Genomic DNA, 16,997 nt, shown 5'->3' on the forward strand with positions numbered 1-16,997 from the left:
GACACCTTTCAGTGAAGAAATTACTCCCAGTATCCAACCTGACCCTCCCCTGGCACAGCTTGAGGCTGTTCCCTCTCCTCCTGTCCCTTGTTCCCTGGGAGCAGAGCCCGACCCCCCCTGGTTCCCCCCTCCTGTCAGGGAGTTGCAGAGCCAGAAGGTCCCCCCTGAGCCTCCTTTTCTCCAGGCTGAGCCCCCCCAGCTCCCTCAGCTGCTCCTGCTGCTCCAGCTCCTTCCCCAGCTCCGTTCCCTTCCCTGCACATGCTCCAGCCCCTCTGATTCACAACAAAACAAACTTTTTGAGAGGACATTCTCTGTGTGCCCAAGCTGTATTTCCAGAGATCTCTCTCCTGTGTTTCTGACAGCCAAGCACAGGGCAGATGCTCACTTTGCAATATTAATACCAGCAAAGAAAGCCATATTTCAGATTTTAGCCCAAACCACACATTGCATCCATGGCAGAGGGCTTAGGAAAGCACATAAAGCTCATGGGCTGCTTTGCCTTTTCAAACAATACTGAGTGTTCTCCCAGAACATCTCCAGGTGAAATGTATCCCACCAGTCCCATCCTTCTGCAGAGACCCCCGTCCTGTGGGACTGGATAAACACAAGTGAGGAGGAGACATTGGCTTCAGGAGGTTTCCAGTGCAGGGCTGAGCTCTGTGCAGATGAACAGTAATGTTTGACTTGGGCTGGTGACCATATCCTGCACTAGAAGGGGTTGGGGCAGGAACTGGGAGAGGAGGGGTGTCCACCCAAACAGAGCAATTCTTGTCCTGGTGGCATCAAACTGCTGCCACTGCTGTGCAGGCAGCCCCTGTCAGCAAGCTCAGATATCATTAGATAAATATCTATATAGATATATATTGGATCTATTCCTGGGCAGCCAGGCCAGAAACACAGATTTAAAGGGACAAGGCTGGGTGTCTGTCAGGGATTTCTAGCCCAGCAGTTGCCGCTGCTGGTGAGGAGAAGGGAAGGGACAGCACAGAGCAGCTCTGCCGCTGTGCTCTCCTGAAATAGCAGCTGCAGAGCTGCTGCACAGACAGAGCCCTGGGCAAGAGGGGCCACAGTCTGAGCCACTGCTCCTCTTGGCATTTGAAGCATATAAATATAAATAGTTCTACTGAAGCAAACTGTGGAATCATGTGCAAAGTCAAGACTCCAATGAAGTTTATTAAATCCTTTGTGCTTCCTGACCTCCTCTGGCCCTGCTCCTGGGAGGGTGGGAAGGGAGGGAGACGTGAGCAGGTGGACAAGGACTCCCAGCAGAAGCAGAACTCTGAATGGAAACAGAATTCAGCTGAGCAATGACTCTCCTGTAGGATAGTTTGGGTGCCTGGTAGAGCCAAGCACCAAAACCTGAGGCCCCTCAGTCTTTTGGGGCACGTAAAGGAATCAGGATTTTTTTAATTCCCTTTGCCACATCATAATTTACATCCATGGTGGGTCTTCCTCCTTCAGTTTATGGTCATCCAGCATTTCTGACCACCTGGCCAAGCACCTACTGAACAGTTTTAGGGACTCTGAATACATTGCACTGCCTCCAGCCCTCCACCCTGCAGTGTGGGAGAGCTTTAAGAGCTCACACAGGTTAAATAAGCAGCATCTGCCTGGAGATGAGTTCATTTTCCTTCTCCTGGGGGTCACTTTAGATCAGCCATTGCCTCAGTTGTTTCCAGTGATCCTAAACTAAGGTTAGCACATCTCTCATTGCTGGGGCTGTTCACAGCAGCTTTCCCAGGAGCTGCTCCTGGCTGACTGCTTGGCCCTGGGGCAGCACAGCACTGTTTTAAATGCTCCTGTCTGTGCAACAGCAGCTTTAGAAAGCAGGACTCACTTCAGGGGAAGTATTTCTTTATCAGCCTGTGGTAAAGACACACACAAAAATGTTTAGCATCTTTGAAATGCATTTTTTAAGACCAGACTCCCTGGTCTGGCAGCAGGAACCGAGGCTGGGAAGAAAGTTTTACCTATAGTAGGGTCTCAGTAAGATCTTCAGGCCCTTTGCTATCAAAGCCCCCTTGTCTGAGCACTGCAAATGCCACCTCCACTTCCTGACCCCTCCAGTGGTCCCTTGAGCAGCTTCCTTCCTGATTAACCTCGGAAAGCATCTAAAGAAGTGGTTTTAAACTTCCCAAAGTTCCCATGATTGGTCTATGTCTCCTCACTCATCTGCTTCTCCCAGCCCATTCCTCACCCCAATCCCCACAGCTTTTTTTCTTGGCTGGAGGCTTTGCCCTTCTTTCACTGCTGAGAGATCCTTTCCTTCCTTCCTTCCTTCCTTCCTTCCTCCTTCCTTCCTTCCACCTTTCCTTCCTCCTTCCTTCCCTCCTTCCTTCCTTCCCTCCTTCCTCCTTCTCTTCCTTAGAAGGATGAAAATGGAACAATTCAGTTCCCATTGTCATTATTTTTCTGGGGGAAGCCTCTCCCTGTCATTATTTTTGGGAGGAAGCCCCTCCCTTCTCCAAATGACCCCTTTGCCTCCACTCTTCCAGGAACAGCAGGACTGGTTTAATCAACACAAATTTCCCCTGCTCTGCCTCCTGTGCTTTCTGGAAGTGTAAATGTGCACCCTGAGCTCTCCCTGCCTCCTGCCAGGCTGGAATTCTGGGCTGTGGTGGGTGGAAAGCAGAGCTCTGGGGGAGCTGGGTCACCCCCTGCCATGGACAAACTGTTCAACAGGCACCTCCTGTTTGTCCTGGGCCTTTCTCTGTCTTGTGTGAGTTTTATCTTGAATATGAAAGAACAAAATGTCTAAGGACAGATGTGAAGGTGTTGCTGTCCAGAAATAGCTGATTGTCAGCAGAGAGCCCTTCCTGGTTTGTCTCCCCCAGAGGAGCAGGAATATTCAATCAGGAGTTAAACAACTCTCCTGGAATGTGTCCATGCCTTGGGTACCTTCAATCATGCAGGGATTGCCAAGAGCCAGGGGAGGAGGAATTTTCTGTGGCAGAGAAACACAGAGAGTTGGGTGCAACACAGAGAGTTCCTTACACACCTGGAAAACAGGAACCCTGAAGGGTTTGGGGATCCCTGGGATCCCAGGAAAACAGGGACCCTGAAGGGTTTGGGGATCCCTGGGATACCTGGAAAACAGGAACCCTGAAGGGTTTGGGGATCCCTGGGATCCCAGGAAAACAGAGACCCTGAAGGGTTTGGGGATCCCTGGGACACCTGGAAAACAGGGACCCTGAAGGGTTTGGGGATCCCTGGGATCCCTGGAAAACAGGGACCCTGAAGGGTTTGGGGATCCCTGGGATCCCTGGAAAACAGGAACCCTGAAGGGTTTGGGGATCCCTGGGATCCCTGGAAAACAGGAACCCTGAAGGGTTTGGGGATCCCTGGGACACCTGGAAAACAGGGACCCTGAAGGGTTTGGGGATCCCTGGGATCCCTGGAAAACAGGAACCCTGAAGGGTTTGGGGATCCCTGGGACACCTGGAAAACAGGGACCCTGAAGGGTTTGGGGATCCCTGGGACACCTGGAAAACAGGGACCCTGAAGGGTTTGGGGATCCCTGGGCTCTGGAGCAGAGCCCTCTGCTCTCACCTGGCTCTGCATCTTCCCGTGAAGGGGAACAAAGGTGCCCTCAGCAGTCACTGCTGGGCTGGAGCATCTCTGTCCCAGTTAGGAGGGAACACTCCTGTGACAGTGACAGAAACCAGCAGCTCCCACTGCTTTGTGCCCAATCCCTCGGGCTTTCCAAGAAAAACCTCCTCTGCTCTCAGCGGACCTCAAAAACATTATTGAAAGAGTCCTTTTTATTATTATTTGTGAAGTTAAAGAACTAATTTGAAATGCCAACCCCAAAACCTTTCTACAGGAAGAGAAGCAAATCCTGTTCACTTTATTTTAGACATTTTTATTCAGGTTTGTACATATTTTTTTTTAATTATTTCTCCATGAAAAAACTGGAGCAGGACAAAAACCCCTCAGTGTCCCAGGAGGGGCCTCCCCATCCCACCCTGCACCTTTGCCAATGTGAGGAACAGGCTCCTCCCTTGCAGTGCAGCTCCTGCACAGTGAGCTCCTGGTAGCTCCCTTTATTTATTCTGTCTTATCTTTCTCACATTTCATCACTTTCTTGTTATGTTTGCTCAGTGAAGTCATTAAAACCACTTTGTTTTTTCTCTTTCCATGTTTACCCCTAGGAAATCAGCTAAGCCTGTGTAATGGGTTTAGCATTTAATTTCCCTAAAACACCCTCTTTCCTGCCATGTCTGTGGCCCTGAGACATTTCCAGTCCTGGGTGGATTGGGTGATGTGAGAAGGAAATCTCTGAGCCAGTTCAGGGCTTTGGGAGGTGTTGGGGAAGGTTTCTCCACCCACAGGACAGGTGCTCTGTGCCTGCAGTGCTGTTGCTGGGTTAAATCCCTGTTTCGGTGCTGAATGGGGCAAAATGGGTAGAAAAAAAGAGATAAATAACCTGTAAGCAACTTCTGGTCTTCTGCATTTCAGTTCTCACCTACTGTGCTGGGAATTGCTCTCTTGTTTCCAAATTATGAAACTCCAGGATGGGGGATTAAAAACAAAGGAGGAGAAGGGAAAACAGGAATATCCAAGTCCAAGTCATTTGGCTTTCACAGAATCACAGATTCCTTAAGGCTGGAAGAGACCTCCAAGACCATCAAGACCAACCTTTGACCAAATCCCAGTGTGGCCAATAAACCACATTGGGAGGTGCCACAGCCACGTGTGTTTTGAACGCTTCCAGGGATGGTGACTCCAACACTTCCCTGGGGATCCTGTTCCAGTGTTTAACCTCTCCTTCAGTGCCTCATTTCTCACAACCCTCATTTCCACAGAGACTCAAGCTCAGCTTCTCCCTGGAGCACAAAGCAGGGCTCCAACCTGGACATCAGCCCCTCTCACGTGGGGTCTCCAGGGACCTTCTCAGCTCCTCTGGTTCCTTTCCCTCCAGGCTGTTAAACTGCAGGATCCTTTTCAGGAGCCAGTCAAGCTCTGGTTTAAGATGAGGTGGTCCCACAGCTCCTGCCCCACCTCCCCACTGCCTGGAGTGAAGGAAACCTCCTTGTAATTCATGTTGGTACTCATCTCTTTGCATCGCTGTGCAAAGTGACTTTAATCACTTTGCACATCTTCCTGATTTGCTGTATTTACAGAAGGTTTTAGTCTTTGTTCTGCTGAATGAGTCAAGTTTTTGGGCTTCTTTTCTGGAGGCAGCAGTGAGAATGCAGCTTTGAGAGCTGCCTTGTCAGCACTCAGCTCAGTTCTCAGCCTGACAGAGCTTCACTGGTCTGACCCAGACAAGCCAGACTAACCCAAGGCAGGTGCTCCTGACACATCCCCTCTGCAGAGCATCTGTACACTGCTGGGAGAGGAACCAGATGGTCCCAAACCCAACCTTCCCTGCCATTCCTGTCACCTTCTCAAGCTGCCAGGTCTCCAGGGGATGAGCAGAGCCCTTCCCTGTCCCCCAGCATCTTCTGTCTCTCCTCAGACAGAGGAGCTTTGTTGAAAATAGATTTAAATGGATTTTAAAGAGGATGATACTAAAAAAAAAAAAAAAGCCTAGACAAACAAAAGAAATCCCAGCTGAGCCCATTACACATTATTGAGCTAAATAAGAGGGATTTTACACAGCCTGTAATTGGGTTTTAAATCATGGTTCTAAACAGCTGCTGAGCTCTGGGAAGCTGCAGGAGGAGGGTGCTGAGGCCCAGTCCTGCAGGCACGTCACCAGCAGAGCTCCCACTCCGTGAATGGGCACATTCACAACCCAGATTTTATATCTGAAGAAAGAATTTGCTGACTGCTAATCTCTGCTGATTAATGGTGTTGTCACAAAGCCACCACAGAAGGTTTGCTGGCCTTGTCTAGAGAACCAGACTTTGGCCAAGCAAAGTCCTTTATCCAAAACTATGTTTGTCTAGAAAGTGCCATTGTTATTGTTAGGAATGCCAGGTATGGATGCCCGGGTTTCTTGTTCTTGTTAAAGGCAAGTTGTTCTACAGATAAGAAAGCCAAAGAGCACAAGATAGGCAAGGCTTGTCAGGACAGATAATATCTTCAATTAGACCAAAAGCAGCATTAGAAAATTCAGACAAACTTTCAGACACGGAAGCAGACACAGAGGAAGCCCAAGTGTCCAATAGCTGACGAGCTCTTTCTACCCATTTATCACAGGAAAGATAACACATCCCCCAAAAATCCTTGCTTTGTTTGGTTTAATTCCCATTCAAAGGGATTAAGGTGGAGAGGAACAAGGCAGGCTTGTTTCCCAGTGAGCACATCCACAGTGTGGGTTCCTGGCTGTGTTCTGGGTCGGATAGCACAGCTCTTATCAAAGCCAAAGCCAAGGCAGTCGTGCTAAAATTATTTCAACTTTCATCTGTGTGTTTGGCTGTCCCAGAGCTATGGAGTGATGCAGTTACTGGGATAAGGGTCCCTGTGAACATATGAGTGAGAAGATCTGCCTTTCATACATTGGAGTCCAGTTGGATTTCTGACAGTTTGACGTCCAAACCCCAACAGGAAAGAGAACATTTCTGGCAGCGCTGGAATCTGGCACCTTTCTCCAGAGAACATCATTTCACTCCCAATAATCATCAAGTAGTTATGAATAACAAATGATTTCCTAGAAATCAGGCTGGAGGAGTGAGTGCCAGTCAGTGCAGCAGCAGGCTCAGGGATTTGGCTGCAGAGCTCACGAGGAACAGCCCGGCCAGAGCCAGTTTCCAATAACCACAAACGATGATCAAACCCCTTGGTTACGACAGATGCAGATGGAACAGATTGTTCCCTCAAACTCCTGCTCTGCCAGCAGCACCAGCCTTTCCTTGAGCTTTGCAAGGCTCTTGCTTTTCCCTGGAGAAAAGGAGGCTCAGAGGAGACCTCGTTGTTCCCTGCAACTCCCTGACAGGAGGGGGCAGCTGGGGGGGGTCGGGCTCTGCCCCTGGGTGACAGGATGAGAGAAAACGTCCTCAAGTTGCACCAGGTTGGATGTTGGTAATAAGTTCTTTACTGAAAGAGGGGCTCAGCTTTGGAACAAGATTCTCAGAAGAGTGTTGGAATCCCCGTCCCTGGAAGTGTTCAAAAAGCACGAAGAGTTGCACTTGAGGACGTGGTTTAGTGGTGAACGTGGTGGTGGTGCTGATGGTTGGACTTGACAATCCCAAAGGTATTTTCCAACCTTAATGATTCTGTGATTCAATGTTTCTACTCCCCCGGAGTTGCAGTGGATTTATCCTTCATTTTTAGAGTGCAAGAGGCAGGTGGGGTGTCCCGAGGGGTTGTGTCTGCTCAGGCAGCAACTAAACACTGTGGGGAGCAAATAAACCAGCAAAGGGTCAGTTCAGTGGGGCTGCCTCGTGCTGCATTTGTAAGGGTAGGAGCAGTTCACTGGAACCAGTGCAGCTGCCAGGGCTGACATCAGACATGGGAATCTGTCCTCCATCTCAGCCCCTTCCCCAGGAGCCACAGCAGAGCCCAGCACTGGGATTGCAAAACCAGCAACGCTGGTGAGAAGCTGCTCAGTCACTGGGAAAGGCAGCAAAGTGCCTGGGTTGGGTGAGCTGTGGGAATTCAGCTCATGCCATGGTCAACTTGCCAGGATCTCCCCACCCTGGGGGCTCCAATCTGAGCTGGGCACCCTGTCAGGGGACACACCCCAGAGGGAGGGTCACAAACAGGGTCATGCTACACTTGTCCCAGTCCCAAAGGTTCCTGGCAGCACACAAAGTCTGCACCATCCTGCCTCAACAACTCAGGGCTCTGGGTCCATCCTGAGGGGCATTCAGACCTTTCCTCTGCTGAAGGGGACATGGACCATGTGTCACCTCCCAGCTCAGGAGTGCAGGAATCAACCTTTGAATCCCTCCTGCTGAGGCAGCTCCTCAGGAAAGCACTCAGGGCTCCTTCCAGCACAGGCTGATACCCAGTTCTCTCTCCAAGCTGCACAACTGGCCCAACTCAGCTGCAAAACCACACCCCCAAGGCCAGAAAACAGCACATTTCCACCCCAGTAGAGTGCAGGGAGACAAAAGGTCTCTGACACTGTCTCTTTGGAGTACAATGTCTCTTTGGAATACAATAATGTCTCTTTGGAATAAAACTGAGCAGCATTCCCTCAGTAGACGGCCAACAGCTCTCCCACATCCACATCCCCACTGCAGCCACAGTGCTGCTGAGGACAGGGAAGAAGTGTGAAATGATGCTTAAAACACACCAAGTGTGACCCCCTCAAGCCCCAACAGCCCAGATTTCCATTCCATGTGGGACAGGAGTGGTGGAACTGGGCAAGGAGAAGGGCTGCCCAGTTGGACATCACACAAAAGCAGCATCAGGGATGTGCTGAGATGTTTTCCACTTGTAAAGGAAAGAATCTCATGCCTTTGCACCTGTGTCAGCAGGACAGGACAGCCCCTGGTTAACAAGCTGCCAGCCCCTGGAAATTCCAGCCCTGGTAACCCCCAGTATCCCAGGAAGATGAAGCACTGGGGTAAAAATAGCAAATGGTTTTTGGGGAAGGTTATAGAAAGTTATAGAAATACCAGAGGATTATTCATATTCCTTCAGGTGGCTGCAAGAAACAGTTTAAACACAGGAATAATAGATAAAAGGTGTCATGGACAGAGAGAAATCACTGCTCTGAGGTCTGAGCTACATTTCCCCTCTTGCTTTGGATGTACATGACAAAGGATTTTTCAAAGGGAAAAAATCCTGCCGTGCCCCTTGTGACCTGAGGGGGAAGTGGAGACACAAGCAAAGGTTCAAGTTGCCTCATCCCAGGGAAGCTCCTCCAGGATGCTGCCATTTGTGTGAGCAGGGAAATGCTGGGACTGTGCAGAGCAGCAGATCTGAGTCCTGGAAAGCTCCAACAACTGCCTCCTGTCTGCTGGTTGTGCCTTCCAAGGGAGACAAGAAAGATGGAGAGAGACTATTAACGAGACAGGAACTAGATGACAGGACAAGGGGGAATGGCTTCAGACTGAAAGAGAGGAGGCTTCGATTAATTATTAGGGAGAAATTGTTCCCTGGGAGGATGGGGACGGCCTGGCACAGGTGCCCAGAGAAGCTGTGGCTGCTCCTGGATCCCTGGAAGTGTCCAAGGCCAGGTTGGAGCAACCTGGGCTAGTGGAAGGTGTCCCTGCCCATGGCAGGGGGTGGAACAAGAGGATCTTTAAGGTCCTTTCCAATCCAAACCATTCCATGATTTCATGATTCTATAATTCAGAGCAGAGCAGAATTTCCTGAGGTAGACTGTCAAAGTGCACTTTAGAAATTATATTTCATGCACCCATGTCCTAAGCACAGATAACAGGTAACCACAGAAATAGAGACCAGATATTTAGAAATGCCTGACAAAATTTGCTCCTCGTGTTTTGGCCTTGGTTTCTGTGCCACTTTAATTTTACCTGTCACAGGAAGGCCCACCTGTAAATCTCATCAGTTTAAAGCTCACATAAGACAGATGAGGCCAGAAAACTGTTTTTCTGCCTCTTCAGAATATTTTTTTTTTTAAAAAGTGCAATGTGGAGTTTTAAAGGCAAATTTGCTTAACTGACAACAAAAGAGTACAGAAGCTGCACAGGAACTGCTTGTGAGTTGGGATGGGATGGGGTGGGGTGGGGTGGGGTGGGATGGGGTGGGGTGTCCTCCTGTGCTGGCTGAGCTGCTCTGAGGACCTCCCTGAGGTCCCTGCAGGGCTGTGGCTGTGGCTGAGCTGGAGCCTAACACTCCTGCAGTCTAGCTCAGGACTAAAGGCCACGGCTGAGCTGAGCCTGTGGGTGTGAGTGGGGTCCCAGATGAGGTTGGTCATGGCCATTAAACCAGTTGGTGTCCTCAGGATGCTCTGCCCTGTTTGCCAGGCTGTGCTGAGAGGGGATTCATGGGCTGCTTTGGGGATTGAGTGATGCTAAAACCCCAAAGTTAAACATCCTGAGAGTGAGGCAAAGATTTGGCAGATATGCTAAAGTGTCCTTATCTAAAAATACTGAACATCAGGACCAGAGACATGTGACTGACCAAACCGAGTGGTGCCTTTTAGGTACCACACAAACCCTTTGAACTTTGTAACAACAGAAAAGATTTTAAATTACTTCCTTCATTTTTCTCATATTTATCAGGTCCCAAGAGAGATTACTTATCTGAGAACCCTGTGGAAACAAAGCAGACCCACTGCAGCTCAGCATCCAGCGGGTCAGGGCAGTAGGGAACAGGTCTGATCCTGTCCCCTCCAGCCATGCCTTGGGGTGGGCCTGGAGAGCACTCAGGATACAGGACATGGTTCAGTGGTGCTGCTTCCCTCAGGATCACAGGCTAGTTTGGGTTGGAAGGGACCTTAAAGCCCATCCAGTTCCATCCCCTGCCATGGGCAGGGACATCTTCCACTAGCCCAGGTTGCTCCAAGCCCCGTCCAACCTGGCCTTGGACACTTCCAGGGATGGGGCAGCCACAACCTCATTCACACCCACAAGTATCTACCAGCTCACTGATGTTTCATAGAATCATAGCAAGGTTTATGTGATGTGCAGAGGAACCAGAGTGCATTTGTGGCACTGTCAGGACAGAATTCACTTGCAGGAGTAATTTCAAACTTTGGAGGTGAGTCACCGGCTCTTGTGCCACGTCCACAGCTGTGAGAGACTTCAGTGGCACCAACCACAGTGCCCTACAAGGCATTTTCAAATACCTCTGGCCTAAAGCCTCAAAGGGTTTTCTGTCTTCAGTTGTTATCTAAATGCTGCCGAGAGTTTAAAAATGTGTATTGTCCCCAGTGGTGGAGATACTTCTCTTCAGGAAGGATGGAACAGCATGATGTTGGACCTGCAGAGAAAAGTTCTTGAGGACATTCATTCCCCAGAGAAGCTGTGGCTGCCCCAGCCCTGGAAGTGTCCAAGGCCAGGTTGGACAGAGCTTGGAGCAACCTGGGCTATGGGAGGTGTTGCTGCCCATGGCAGGGGGTGGAATGAGATGGGCTTTAAGGTCCCTTCCAGCACAAACCATTCTGGGATTCTCTGATTCTGTGCCTGTGTTGGTGGCCCCACCCCTGGGGAGCAGCCTCGAAATTATGGAAATACTTTGCCCAGTATTTGTCAGGGAAATACTTTGATGTTTCATCTTAGAGTGGCATTTTTTGGACACAGAACCGACCTCTATTTCTCCATTTCTGGCCTCCATTTCTCTCCGAAGGTACCATAACAGGGTTGACTATTCAGTGCCCCTGGAACTGAGGTCCCCCCAGGGGACACTGAGCTGGGGATCTGCTGCCTAGAGCCAGCCTGAGCTCCAGCAGAGCTCGGGCACTGGGGCCAGGGGGAGCAGGAGCTCTCAGCACCCTGCTTGGGTGAGGAAGGAAGGACAACAAACATGCTTTTCCCAGTGAAAATGGAGGGAAGGAGCCAAAGGGCACAGGCCTTATCGGGGCGTGGGCAGGGCTGGGACGGGCACAGCAGCCACTGAAGGAGCCGCCAGGAGCAAAATCTTATCTGGGGTGAGATGGGAGCTCGGCCCCTCCTGCTGAAGCAAAGCTGCCCTGTGGGGTGTTCCCCACATTCTCTCTCCTCCTCCATGCCCAGGGTGTGCACAGAGGGCACACAGTCACTGCAGGACAGGCTGTGTGTCCTACCTGCCCCGTGCCATGGTGACATGTTCATTGTCAGCCACTCAAATGCCCCCCAGTGCAGGGTCTGGGCATCTTGGCTTCAGACCTCAAGTCACTGAGACCCCTGGATGCTCCTCTGAGGCCCCTAAATCCATGTGAAATCCATGAGAAGCCAGGGATCCCCAGTGGCCTTAGGGCTGCAGGTTCCCATCACTGGGGCTTGTTCCAGGGTTCCAGATGTTCCTGCACAAGGATGTGCTGGACTCTGCAGGTGCCACCCTGGGACAACTGACAACTGGGCAATTGTGCACCCAGGTGGTGAAGGGTTATTTGGTGAGGTCCTTAAACAACATTTTGTATGTTTTCTTCAGTAATATATATATACATATATATATAATTAAATTACACTGGAAGATAAATGTCATTTGCATGTTGAAAACAACATTCAACATGTTTGTGCTTCAGGATAAGCCTTGGAAAATATAGAGCTTCATCTGCAGGCAAGATTGCCTTTGGAAAGGTATTTTGAAGTGGTTTTTTGCCTTCCCTGTGCTCTGTGGGAGTTCAGGCAGCAGACTCCATCCCTCCCCTCCTGATGGCAAATGTGTATCTCTCAGCACTGTTGGCTTCAGGTTTTAAATCCCAGTTGGATGTGCCATCTGACATTATCTCACATTTGAATATATTGGTATTTTTAGTTACTCATTCACACATGTGGCATCCAAAATTGTGCTGGGACCTGCTCAGAGCATTATCTGAGGAGCACAGGGAGCAGAGCCCAGCTCTGGGGGGTGTTGCATCACCCAAACTGCTCAGTCAGGGACCTGCTCCTGTGTTTGGGCACGGGCAGGGGCAGCACAGAATGGGAGCCCTGCTCAGGTCTTGGAAAACCCTCCATCAGAATCTCAGTTTCTGCCACAGAGTGCAAAGGGAAGAAGCACTGAGCTGCTCCCAGTGGAGGGAGACAGGGGGCAATTGAGGCTGTGCCAAGTGTGCACACACAGCCCTTCTCTGAGCTGACCAGAGAGGTCCCTGAGGGTGCAGGGGCAGTGCAAACAGGGTGTTAATTTGTCCTCTCTTTAACATCTCTCAGCACGATTCTTCTCTCTGTCTGCACCAGCACAGGCTGCAGGGCTGGGACAGGGTACAGAGTTCACCCTTTATTGCCTTGGCTTTGATTTTCCAGATGCTTTCTTTGAATGTCCTTTCCAGAAAAGAGTTCCTGACTGCTGGGAGGCAGCTCCCATCTGGATGTGGCCCTGGAATTCCTGGCTCTTCTGTCCTCATCTTGGCTTGGCCAAAGGTTCTCTTTATGACGTTACCTTTGAGTTCACCTGTCAAAAGACCTCATCTGAGCCACTCAGCTGTTGCCAAGGCTGGGCCTTGCCTCCCACAGCTGAGAGTTATTCCTGCAGAGAGCCAGAGTTGGTCCTGCAAGGGCAGGGGAGTCCTGCAGGGTTTGTCACACTCAGATCCAAGAGCTGGTACCAGACTCCCCACGCTGACATTGGCACTTTGGAGAGGAAGGGGGCAGGGCTGGGGTTTGTGCTCCCCAGGCAGAGGTGCTTTGACAGCATTTGTGAGAATAAATAATAACTACCCAAACACAGTGTCTCCCAGCCACAGTTTGTACCCAGAGACCTCCTTTCATCCGGTCTACCCACAGCCCTGAGCCCTGGGGGTGGTTACACGTCCTTGGCTTCTCCATCAACCCCAGGAGCAGCTCAGTCCAGACACTGGTGTGGGGACACTGATCCCGTGGGTGTCACCTCCAGGCCCCCCCAGGGCTGCCCTCACTGCCCCCCTCAGCTACTTTGCTGCCACCTGAGCAGGTTTAGCCCAAATGTTTCCTCCAGCCACCCTTTGCTGGGCCTGTTTATCTCCCCTTGGATCATTTTTGTCTCTTTTTCATCTCCTGGAAACACCTCTGTGGCAGAGGGGTTGAAATGGAGGAATAGCTCTGCACTTCCCTACAGTCCCTGACCTGGCATCCACCAGCTTTGCCATGAAAAACAGCTCAAAGTCACATTCTTGAGGACACAAGGTTCAGTTGGACAGGCAGCCCATGGAGGGTGTGAGCTTCCAGTGCACCCCCTTCTGCCATGGAAAACTGAAAATTAAATTCTTTCAGGCCCCGAAAGAATCTCAGATGAAAGAAAAATGGAGAAACCAGCTCAGCATTTGGGACAGTGTGCCCAGAAATGATGTGGGTTGGAACTAGGTTTCATCATTTGTGGCTGTTAGTGATGCTCCAAGACCCGAGTGCAGGGGTAGAATTCCAGGCAATGGACAAGTTTTGAAACAAAATTTTGAGGGATGCCTTCAAAGATGAGCCCTCCAGGTCTCTGTTCCCCTCAGAGTGGGAGAGGTGACTTGAATTACATCTCCTGCCACTACTTATGTCCATACCTGCATCACAGAACACTTAGGGCTGGCAGGGACCTCTGGAGATCATCCACTCCCGCCCCCTAATGTTTTAATGTATGTTTATAATAATAGATTTAGAGTAAAACACAGAATTGTTCTCTGTGTCCTCACACTGCAGAGCTGTCCTTGGTACTCTGTCTTGACTCTGTGCACTGGGAAAATGGACAAAGAAAATTTGGGATAGAGATTTTTGGTTGTTTTAATTTTATTTTTATTTCTTTCTCCCTGAATGGGGAGATAAGTGCTCATGGCCTGAGCAGTGCCTCATATACAGGAGCTCACTTACAGACTGGTTTGGGTTGGAAGGGATCTTAAAGACCATCTAATTTAAACCCCCTGCCATGGGCAGGGACACCTTCCACTAGCCCAGGCTGCTCCAGGCTCCATCTAACCTGGCCTTGGACACTTCCAGGGATCCAGGGGCAGCCACAGCTTCTCTGGGCAACAACTTCCAAGCTGATAAACTCTTTTCTTCTCCACTGGAACCTCTTCACCCTCAGGGATGTGAGAGCTCCCTGGGTTTTGGCACACTTGGTTGAGGACTCCAGGGCCAGAAAAGGGGGTGACACCAGCAGCTCTTGTGCCTCAGCCCAGCAGAACCAGGGTGGCTGCAGCACTGTCCCCTCCCTGGGTCACCCAGCAGGGCAGGGGAGCTGTCACCTGGCTCCCCACTGAGGTGTCCCCTGGGACATGGGGGCAGAAATACTTCCAGAAGGTCCATATGGAAACCCTTTGGGTCAGCTGGCAACGAGCACAGGGACTCTGCTTGCACAGAGCAGTGGCACCCCGTGCCCTGTGCTGTGACCTTCTCTGTTCCCTGCTCCTCCTGGCACTGCTGAGGTGTCACAGAACCACAGGATCACCAAGTATCCTGAGCTGGAAGGGACACATGAGGATCAGTGAGTCCCTCTCCTGGCCCTGCACAGACACCCCAGCAATCCCACCACTGAGCTCAGGGCACTCACTCCTGACATGGAGCAGGAGAGGGTACCCATGAGCTTGACCCTCCTGTGGGGAGAGGAGCTCACACACGGTGATGAAGGAGCCACCTGCCATCCTGTTGTGCCACAGGATGGTCAGAAATGTATTTTAGAAAGCCTTGTCAATGCCATTAAACCTGTAATGTGCTCTAATATGGGTATTTGTGAGTGTCCCCCTGACTAAGTCACTGTTCCCTGGCTATTCCCTGTGCTCCAGGCAGGAATCTCGTGAGCCAGGCAGCACAAAACCTTCACGAGACATGAAGCCAGCCAGCCTTGCATCCTCTCAGCTTTTAGGAAGGTAAAACTCAATCAGCATCTGCTCTGTTTTGTTAAAATGATGCTGGAGGATGGGACATGAGGGAGGATTTCTCTGAGGGAGAGACATTGGTGGGCCTGGAGAGCTGCTGTGAGGGGGAATGGCCAGGAATGTCCATGGGAAGGGGAGTGTCCATGAGTGTCCATGAATGTCCATGGGAAAGGGAGTGTCCATGAGTGGCAGGAGTAGGTGTGGGCAGGATTTGCTCGTGGGTGAACGACTCCAACAGCACCTGGTTCCACAGCTGAGCAGATTGGGAATACCTGGGACAGTGCCAGGCATGGGAACCAGGGCAGGGACAGCACCTGCCAGGCCAGGAGAGGTTCAGCTGCCTCATTACCAGATGCTCTGAAACAGGGAAAGGGAACCAGCTCCTCATGCTGGAAATGTTAATAATTCTCTGGGAATGAAGACTTGGATGAGAAGGGAAGATACTTTGGCTTGTGCCCAAATTAACAATTTTCTTTGACTGCAGCCACAGAACTCGTGGCCAAGGCCTGAAGCACGACAGGAATGTGATGGATCTGCCTGTCCTGGTTCAGCACTGGGGAGGACAGGGCAGAGCCTCATGACCTCACAAGGTGCTTTCCATCTCTCATTTCTCTGACTCTGTGGAATGAGACAGGAGGTATTTGAAGGGAAAAGCCTCAGGGAGGTGGCTGTCCCAGACACCCAGCCTGAGAGCCTCAGGGAAGCCTGTCCTGGGAGCAGCTGATGTTCCTGTCCCTCCAGCACGGGAAGCTGAAGGATTTTCCAGCACTTGGAGCCTTTGGCTGTGAGAGCAGGAGCTGCTTTGCTGTTGGCTGCAGGAGTCTCTAAGGATCTCGAGCTTCTTGAGCACTTCCCATTGAAAGGGGAAGTGCTGGCATGCCCTGAGTGGAAGGAGTCTTTTTTAATGCCCTTTCCCCTCCTAGGTCTCCTCTGTCTTGCCTTAGCACGAGGAACCAGGAGCAAACTGTTCATCAGCTGGAACCTGCAAACCAGTGCTTTCACTGCCTGTCCCTCCTGCAGCACTTGCTCTTGCTGTCTCTGAAGTGTCCAAGAGACCTCCTGGCCCTGGGCCTTATTCCCAGCAGATCCTCCCACCTTCTCAAACATCCAGCAGGTGAACCACTGCTCACAGAAAAGAGCTACAGCCCCAACAGGGAGAGGCCACCAGGGCTGCAATGGGCACCCCAGGCTTGCAGTTTGGGGATGTGGGATAATTCAGGTGGGAAGGGACCCTGGGATGTCTCCAGACCTGCTGCTCACGTGTCACATGCCATCCTCTGCCCTGTTGTCTCTGGCCATCTGCTCTGTGATCAGGGATCTCCAGATACCTGGCACAGAAGTGTTTCTCTTGGAACAGGAACTTTGCAGTTCCCAGCAACTTCCAGGTTGACAAATGAACCTCCCCCTGCCAGCCTTCACCTCTGTTCTTCAGGATAAGACCCTTTTCCTAAACAGTTTCCATCTTTTGGATGATTCTCCTCTTGTACCAGCCCCAGGCATGTCCCAGTGGTCCCTCCCACCCTCGTGGTCCTGCTCACCTGGTGTCCCTCGTTCTCAGAACAAAAACAGGTGAAGGAAGTGGTGGAGTCCCTCTCAGGAATCACCTCTTTTAATGGTATCTGGGCAAGAACCCTCCATTTCTAAGACAGCCTCCCCACATCCCACCATAGGGTGTATTCCTCCATCCCTACTCCCCTTTCAGAGGGAAATCCGG

This window comes from Chiroxiphia lanceolata, chromosome 24 (assembly GCF_009829145.1).
Source record: "Chiroxiphia lanceolata isolate bChiLan1 chromosome 24, bChiLan1.pri, whole genome shotgun sequence".
NCBI lineage: Eukaryota > Metazoa > Chordata > Aves > Passeriformes > Pipridae > Chiroxiphia > Chiroxiphia lanceolata.